General features: G+C 42.0%; 1 long non-coding RNA gene across 1 annotated transcript; it reads left to right on the top strand.

Annotated features, from left to right (window-relative positions):
- Window positions 1-7,456: 7,456 nt before the first annotated feature.
- Window positions 7,457-8,366, top strand: LOC109263299 (uncharacterized). Its single transcript, XR_002078143.2, has 2 exons — window positions 7,457-7,925; window positions 8,023-8,366. It is a non-coding gene; the product is annotated as an uncharacterized LOC109263299 (long non-coding RNA).
- The last annotated feature ends 424 nt before the right edge of the window (window positions 8,367-8,790 follow it).

Raw genomic sequence — 8,790 nt, 5'->3', positions numbered from 1 at the left:
CTTGAGAGAAGAGACCAGTTTTTAACTCAGGACATTCCAATACTTCTTTTGTATCCTTGCTCTTCTCGAGTTCTACCAATGTTTGGAACAGTGCAGGTCAATAGTAAGAGAGAAATAATACTTCTTGTTCAAGTTGCTGGTTGGTGATTTTAGTTGTATCTTTTGGGGAGTTGGATCCCAGCTAGAATAATCCCCCTCCCCCCCCATCCCCCCAAGGATGGGTGTGTTCTTTCTTGTTCTACTCCTAGTTTAAAGAACAGGCTACTTCCCTGCTTAGATTCCAAATTCCTTAGGAAAACAGAAGCTGCAACAAAACCACACCAGTAACTTCCACTCACATGTCAGTTTTAAAACAACTTGGGAAAGGTCAGCCTATTTGACTTCCTTCTATTGTTGAATTTACCCAGTTCCTGATTATATTATAGTGTGGTGGTGATTTTTAAAGGCGATTCCTTTATCTATTTTGGTTTTCTAAGCAACATAAATTAGCCAGGAGCTTTCTTTTCACCCTGAATACTATTTGCCTTGGGAAAAGATTAGCTGTGATAGAAGCCATTATCTTTAGTCGCCTTTGCAAGAACATCTATGGCACTTGAGTGGAAACCCAGTCAAGAGACAGAGTAGAAGGGAGCTGAAGAAAACACAGCAGTGACACGAAGAGGTCATTGGTGTGTACGGAATCTGTTGGAAGGTCAAGGGCACTCCTTGGTAGATCAAGGACTACATTTATACCATGTGGCAGTTAGTGAATATGGCAGGTAGAAAATTGTTCCTAAGGAAGATTTTCAGCCTGTCTTATGCGAAATTCAGAACAATATATCATTTTTATGTTTTCTTTTTATCATTTTTTTTTTAACTTTTAACTACCAATACTAGTCTAAAATTTTCTGTAGTTTTCTATGTGGTCTCTACATTTTTAATTCATGCTTAAATGCTGCACAGACAGTATCCGGTAATTAAAATGAAATTCAATGTATTCAACATGAAGAAGGAGTTGACTATCAAAGGTATCAAAGGAAAGGAGTTGACTTTCAAAGGACTTCAACATGAAGAAGGAGTTGACTATCAAAGGACTATCAAAGGAAAAAGCAGGGTGAGAGTAATCTGGGAGGGGAGGGTCCTGGGCTTCTAGTTTAGAAGCAATGGACTAGTCCTGGACTTCATGTTTAGAGTATAATTTCTTTCTCTGATGACTTGAATGTGTTCCATTAGCAAGCAAGCTTTCAGACTTGCAATAATTCTTTTTTTTTAATTTTTTCCATGTTCCATGTTTCCATGTTTCCATGTTTTTCCATGTTTTCCATGTTTTTCCATGTTCCACGTGAATGGGAGAGGAGCAGAGAGAGAGAGAATCCCAATCAGGCTCTGAACGGTGAGCACAGAGCCCCACGTGGGGCTCGACCTCATAAACCATGAGGTCATGACATGAACCAAAATCAAGAATTGGACAGACGCTCAACCAACTGAGTCACCCAGGTGCCCCTAGACTTGGAATAATTCTACTTACCAGAAAAATTTTCTGAAGGCAATTCGATGTACGTGACCATTAGTTCTTAGAAAGTTGGCTACCAAACAAGTAAGCTCAAAGTGGGGATGTGGAGTGCAAAACAGTGTTGATCTAGAAATTACAAAGAAAGGAAAAGTTACTTGAAGCCAACCAACATGGTGTGAATAAACTTTGAAGCTTCCCTGTGCCCTTTTGGTTGGATGTGAGGTATAGCTGTTTGACATAAATATACTACTACCTTCAGGAGAAGAGCTAGATTCTAACATTATCAGGACCACTTTACAGGGAGAATCATTCCGTCAAGGGTTTCTTATTAATGAGTCAGTAACTAAACGCCCTTGTTTGGGTTCCAAGACCAATGATCCTTATGGGGAAGTTCACTCCAGATCACACGGTATTTATGGTGATGGTTAAGCCCTAAGAGTCTTCCATATGAATTAGCATCAGTATTTGACATCTAGCAATCCGTTTAAATTTGTTAGCAATCTCAGTTTATATCAGTGGGTAGATTATGGCATGCTACATGAGTTACAGGACTTTGAGTTTTGTGGTGTTCATAAAGTTTGGAAACTCATTGTTTTTTTTTAAATATATATTTACTATTTCATTTTTTTTAGTGTTTATTTATTTTTGAAAGAGAGCAAGAGAGTGGGGGAGGGGCAGTGAGAGAGGGAGACACAGAATCGGAAGCAGGCTCCACGCTCTGAGCTGTCAGCACAGAGCCCGACTCGGGGCTCGAACTCGCAATCTGCGAGGTCATGACCGGAGCCGAAGTCGGATGCTCAACCGACTGAGCCACCCGGGCACCCCTACTATTTCATTTTTTTAAGTTAGCACACAAACTGAAACTCAGAATATTTTTAAACCAAATTTAGTCCAGAACATATATTAAAAATAATTGGTAAAATGATATTTTAAAAGCAAATGTGAGGAAATTTTGAAAAAAACTGGAGTACCTCACTGACATAACGATTCAATTTTAGCTCAAAGGGATTTTTGAAGATCGTTTAATTTGCCCACCTCTGTTCTATTACTGACAGGCTGCCTTTGCTCAACCATGACAGGAACATGTTGTGCAATACAGAAGCTGTGTGGCCATAAGTTGACAGATGAGAAAATGGAAGTTGAGGAACTTGCCAGACTTCTTGAGAGGTCGGTTTCTTATTGGCTTCTAAGGGTCTGTCCCAACCCCATAGGGTCGAAATAAAAGTTGACCTGTCAGATCTAAATTCACATTATTCCCCAGACACATTGTTCAGTTAAAATCAGTATAGATAGCAAAACTTATCTGAATAATAAAAAAATAATGCAATCTAGGAGCGTCTGGGTGGCTCAGTCGGTTAAGCCTCTGACTTCAGCTCAGGTCATGATCTCACGTCCGTGAGTTTGAGCCCCACATCGCACAGAGCCTGGAGCCTGCTTCGGATTCTGTGTCACCCTCTCTCTCTGCCCCTCCCCCACTTGCACTCTGTCTCTCTCTCTCAAAAACAAATAAACAGTGAAAAAAAATTAAATACAAAAAATAGAAATTCATGCTTCACAGGAGACTGAATTTTTTGGAAACTGTTTAAAAATGCATCCAAAGGAAGGACATAGGACAAAGTAGAGAAAAAGATTGTATAGCTGATTAAATAGCCTAGGGAGGGGCAGCTGGGTGGCTCAGTCAGTTGAGTGTCTGACTCCCGATTTCAGTTCAGGTCATGGTCTCACAGTTTCATGGGTTCGAGCCCCTCATGGGGCTCTGCTCTGACAGCGTGGAGCCTGCTTGAGATTCTCCCTCTCTCTCTGCCTCATCCCTGCTCACGTTCTCTCTCTTTCTCTCTCTCTCTCTCAAAATAAATAAATATACTTGAAAAAAGAAACAAAAAATAGCATTGTTATTGTTATTGTTATTGTATTGCCAGCTGAAGGAGCCCTTGGGGGTAACTGAGAGAATGTATAGCAGAAGGAGGGGTAAGACTAAGATGTTCGCTTTTGCAACTCACTTAGATGGTATGTCACTCATAGCCTTTGGACTTCAAAATAGATAGAAGCATATGTGACTAGAAGCTTGCAGCTTTATTTTTTTCTGTCCTGGTAAATGGCCTATACCATGGTCATTGTGATCCAACATCGTTGTATTTGCCCTTGACAGGCAGGAAGTGTCCCTCACCACATACAGCACTATGACGGGGTAATACGGAGTTGCATTGAGGATTATTAAGGTAAGAGACAGGGAGAAAAGCATCCTCAGTTTGCTCAGTTGTTGTTTATCCTTGCAAATACACCGTGTATGTGCCCTCATTTGTCCAAGCTTGTTAATTGGGTGTGAGCCCTGTATGTTCATTCGCATTTACAAAGGCTTACTTTAAATCACAACCTGTTCCAGTACCGAAGAAAAAAACTCACAAAAACACACAAAAAACCAACCAAAACAGAAAAGCCCCCAGCTAGCTGGCATTGAAAGTGCTGGCAGACAGAAGCTGTAATCTGTTGGTAATTTTCTAAACTTTCTGTGATGATTACCATTTGGGCAGTGTCCACGTCGCTGATGAGGACTTCACACACTCACAGCTGCCCCGGGAGCAAGACAACATCTGCACAAAAAACAGACCAGGATTATTCGGACAATGAAAAGAGCCGGTTACTGCTAATGCTATTGTCCATGATCTTCTACAAGAATTTCAATTAAATGAAAATCAAATGCTGGTCCTCAGAGGCCATATGGTGTAGTGGGGTGGGGGGTGGGGGGTGGGGGGGCAGTGCACCCATGTTTGAGCCCACGCTCTCACCCTGGCCGTGAAAGACACCTGGCCGTGAAAGACAGTGCTCGGCTGACGCAAGCCCAGACCTAAGCGAGGGTTTTTAGATCAGAAAGAAAGGCCCTGCTGTTTCAACAACCCAAAGAAATCAGAAAAAGCAAAGTTCATTCTAGACACAGACACCAGGAAGGACAGAAGGGAAGAGTCAGGCTCAGAGAGAATATGGCTGAGAACAGTGGCAAATGAGGGCATGACAACTCATGGTTAAGGCCTCCAGGACACCAGAAATATAGTTGTGCTCCACTGAGGAAACAGATTCAGAGAGGTTGAGGAACCTGGGGCCACAGAGCTGGTGGAGTTTTTTTGTTTTTTGGGGTTTTTTTTTTCCCTTTTTTTGCCACTAGAAGGAGAGTTGTTTTTTCCTCCTTTGCCATTAGGAGGGTTTGTCTCTCTGTGCCGTTAGAGATTTGGGCAAAGCTTTCAGATGATTCAAGCTGCCCGGATAAGGAATTGGAGAGATTCCTATTTTGCATAGTCTGAGATGTTCTCACTTGAAGATAAAATGCCTCCTCTCCCAAGTAACTTGCAGGGAGAAGAAGGCTGAAAAAAGAAGGAGGAGGGGACGAGAAGGAGGAATCTGAGAGGGGAGAAAGGTAGAAAGAGAAACACCAGAAGGTAAGCAATAAAACGAAGAGCTAAGTGGGGTCATCATAACAGAAGGGATCTGGATAAAGACCCTATTTTCTGAAAAGTAATGAAGCCACAGAGGCCTATTTTCACTGGGTTTGACGATTGCTTCAAAGGGAACTTCACGCTGGGGGCAAGTGACTGTGTCCTATCAAGGAAATGCAAAATGGACACTCCACCCTACAGAAAGAACATTTTTAAAAATTTTTTTGTTTAATGTTTTACTTATTTTTGAGACAGAGGGAGACAGAGCATGAGCAGGGGAGGGGCAGACACTACAGCAGGCTCCAGGCTCTGAGCTGTCAGCACCGAGCCTGACGCGGGGCTCAAACTCAAAACCATGAGATCATGACCTGAGCCGAAGTCAGACGCTTAATGGACTGAGCCACCCAGGCGCCCCAGAAAGCATGTTTTTTTTAAAAGGAGTAGATCTACTTTATATATTTATTTTGACAGGCTCAGACTAGTTTGCTCATCTCATTATTACAACTTTTACACCATATGTATTATAAAATTATATGTTAAGCAAGTGTTGAATAACGATGGTGGAGGGTGGGGGTGGGCATAGAACAATTCCAGGATGTTATTTGCAGAGAAGCAGGAGGAGTGTGACCATCATGAATGTTTGCATCTGATTATCTTCTATGCTATTAATAGTGTTAGATTCATTAGTCTACTCAGAGAATTGCAAATACGATATGTAAAGGTAGAATAATATGTTACAACTATTATAATTACAACTAACATTTCTTAAACTTATTCTTTCTTACCGCAGTCTTCCCTAATCAATCTGCACCTCTAAGTTTCTTCTTTTCCCCCATTATTTTTATAGCTACTCTAAAAATGTATCTTCTCTGTTATTGTCTGTCTCCCCTCAGAGAATGCAAGCTTCCTTGGGCTGGGATTGCTGTTTTGTTCTATCTCCAGGGCCCGGGTTCAGGGTCTGCACAGAAGAGGTGCTAAGCAGGAAATGAATTGATGCACGAAGAAACGAAGGCGATGTTTCAAAGTCTTTCTTGACTGTCCCATGACTCTAAGACAGGAAGTGAGTCTTCAGGAAGTTTGCGTTAGTCGCCCAGAGTTTCACAGGTAGGAGGTTCCAGGTTAGGGCTTGAGCCAGGCTTTTTGATTTCGAAATCCTTACATAACTACAGTGTGGAATAGTAGCCTGTGTGTGTACGTGTGCATGCCTGTGTGTCCCTGTGTGTGGGTGTGCGTGCGTGTGTACGTGTGTTTAATCTCTGAAGTGGATTTGTACTTAACAGGACCCTCTCACGGAAAAACTCAGTTGTATTCAACCGAAGGATGATGGCAAGACAAAATAGGACGGTTAAAAGATATAAATAAATGTTTAGCTTTCTCCAGTTAGGGCTAAAAAGAGAATTGCTTGTAGGAGTGAAAAAAAAAACCCGGTGAAATATTCCTTTTCAGTACACTTTTTCATAATATGTTACACACATAAAAACCCGATTTACCACTTTCCCTTAAATTAAACGAAATATGTAGGCATAATCGCTCCTCAGGGTGCTATGTAGCATGTCTTGCCATTTTGGTATTAATCCAAGCTCATCGTGCTTTTCAGAGTAAGAGAAAGTTTGGTTTTCTTTTCCCATCCAGACAAACTATCTCGAGGTCTCTGCTCCTAACTCCTTTCGAAGTAGGGCCACACGACAAGCACACACTTTGGAGTCAGAGACAGGTGTCAAGGGCTCCTGGGCAACACACTGGAGATCTAAGAATAGAGAAATGGAACCAGGGGAGCGTAAAATACGGCATGCTTGAATGATGATGATGTTGTCAACAGAATGTTTATTTAAGTCTTGCTTTTCTTCTTCCAGTCTCTCAAGATCAATTTAGACATTTCGCGTGTGAATCCTGCCCTGAAATCAGAGGAAACACCGTGGCATTATTCAGAGCCAGGAGAACTGGGTTCAAATCGCCGTTCTACCACTTGCTTGTTCAGTGACCTTGGGCAAATCGGAACTCATTTCCTCAGCTGAGAGATGAAGAGTCACGCCCGCTCTGGCTGCTTCTGGAGCTGGAAGATCTTCATCAGAGCACATGAAGGCCTTTGTAAACTTTAAAGTGCTTTACAAATGTTAACATTTTACTCGAGATTTTTTTTTTTTTATGAGTGAGTGGATGGGATAAAAATGGAGAACAGAAACGATACAGTTTATTTATTGCCTTATTCTATAATGCAGATATAATTATTTAAAATATTTAATATTTATGGCCATTTTAATAAAAAGCTCACTTGTCAAAATGAATCTAAATTAAACAAAGTAAACCTATTATAATATTTATCTGTGGGAAAGTCAGAGATGATTTACTTGGAGTAATTTTTTTCTACAGATCTATCTCTGATTTATTTCTTAATCATACCTTTGTGGAATGGATAATATATTTATATGGTTCAAAAGCTAGAAGTTTAAAAACATATGTGTCCTTCCTGTTTTTGTTCCCAAATTGCCTGGTGTCTGTCCCCTCCAGCAGGTAACTTCTGTATGAGTGTCTTATATATCATTTTGAACTACCTTTATGAATATGCAAGCTTTGGGTCTTGTTTTGCGGTAAGAGGGGCTTCTTTTGGTTTAGGGCAAGAGGAGAAGAAATAGGAACTAACTCTTCTAGACGATGACATAGCGTGCCCAAGATCGCACACTGTTTCAGTGACAGAGCCAGATTAAGACTTAATCTGTGTGACTGCAAAGCTAATATTTGGTCCAGTGTATCAGACTGGAGAGGCTGGGTTAGAGGTCACGGAAAACCAAAGTGAGAGTAGGAGGGAAATGAGAGCCGAAGCAGGAAGAAGGCAGGAACCTATTTTGCCTCTTCCCAGAGAAAGGAGCCCAGTCCAGGAGAGCAAGTGATGTGTGCTCATCGGCAAACAGGCTCCCGGCCTCACCTCGAGCTGAGGAGCTATGTGCCTCGGGCTGCCTTGCACAGGGGCTCTCCCAACGTCACTATGGCTCATACAAAGGTCCAAGGTGAGCAGGGTAGAATGAGCCCATCAGACCATGTTCTTCTGAGGGTTGGGGGTGGGGGGAGGGAAGGTGGTGTTTTCAGGAGAAATTTTTCTTCCAGGTAAAACCCAGCAGTCCACCTGACCCCTTTGTTTTGCATGCTCCGGGACTGGAGAAAGATCTGTAAGCGACCCCCAAATGTGAGGCTTCCTCAAGGCTGCATTTGTCAAGTCAACTGAGAGGTGACTACCCAGAGGAGGCCAGAATGAGTGTTCCAACATCCACTGTCATCACTTGGCAATGGCATTCAAAACACTTGGCCTCATGAATGAGTAACCCCTGAGGTCAGCCTTCAGATAATCGGTTTGCTTTTGGGGACTTTGAGATTTCTGAGATGACAGAAGATATTTTGTCAGAAAATTCTTGAAACTTGGGAAGATTTGTTCATAAATGGTTGGCCTGGTTTTTGTTTGTCGTTTGTTTTTTCTTGAACACCGTGTTCTTAAACACACACACACACACACACACACACACACACACACACACACTCCCTTACAAAACAGCACTGGAATGGGGGGTGCGGGTGGGTATTTATTGGCGTCTTACATGTGTGGATCTTCTGACTTGCTTTCAACCACTCCAAAATAACAAGAAATCTAGTTTGAATTTCAAAGATGTTTCTAAACTTGTGTCTTTGCTGCATTTTGGTATCCCCAAAATTCTTTTGACTTTTCTTGATTTTTGGTTTCTAGGTTATTGTTTTCGTCGGCTTCTGTTTTCTTCAATCTGAAAAGTAACACTGAGAAAGCTGCATATAGTTGCTCTGCCCCGGAAGAGAGGCTCAGCAGCGGGCACCGCGGCGTCGTGGAGTCATGGGATTTGGGTTTTC

Source organism: Panthera pardus, unplaced genomic scaffold (genome assembly GCF_024362965.1).
Source record: "Panthera pardus isolate Hobbes unplaced genomic scaffold, ASM2436296v1 HiC_scaffold_17, whole genome shotgun sequence".
NCBI lineage: Eukaryota > Metazoa > Chordata > Mammalia > Carnivora > Felidae > Panthera > Panthera pardus.
This window is presented reverse-complemented; position numbering and strand designations above follow the sequence as displayed.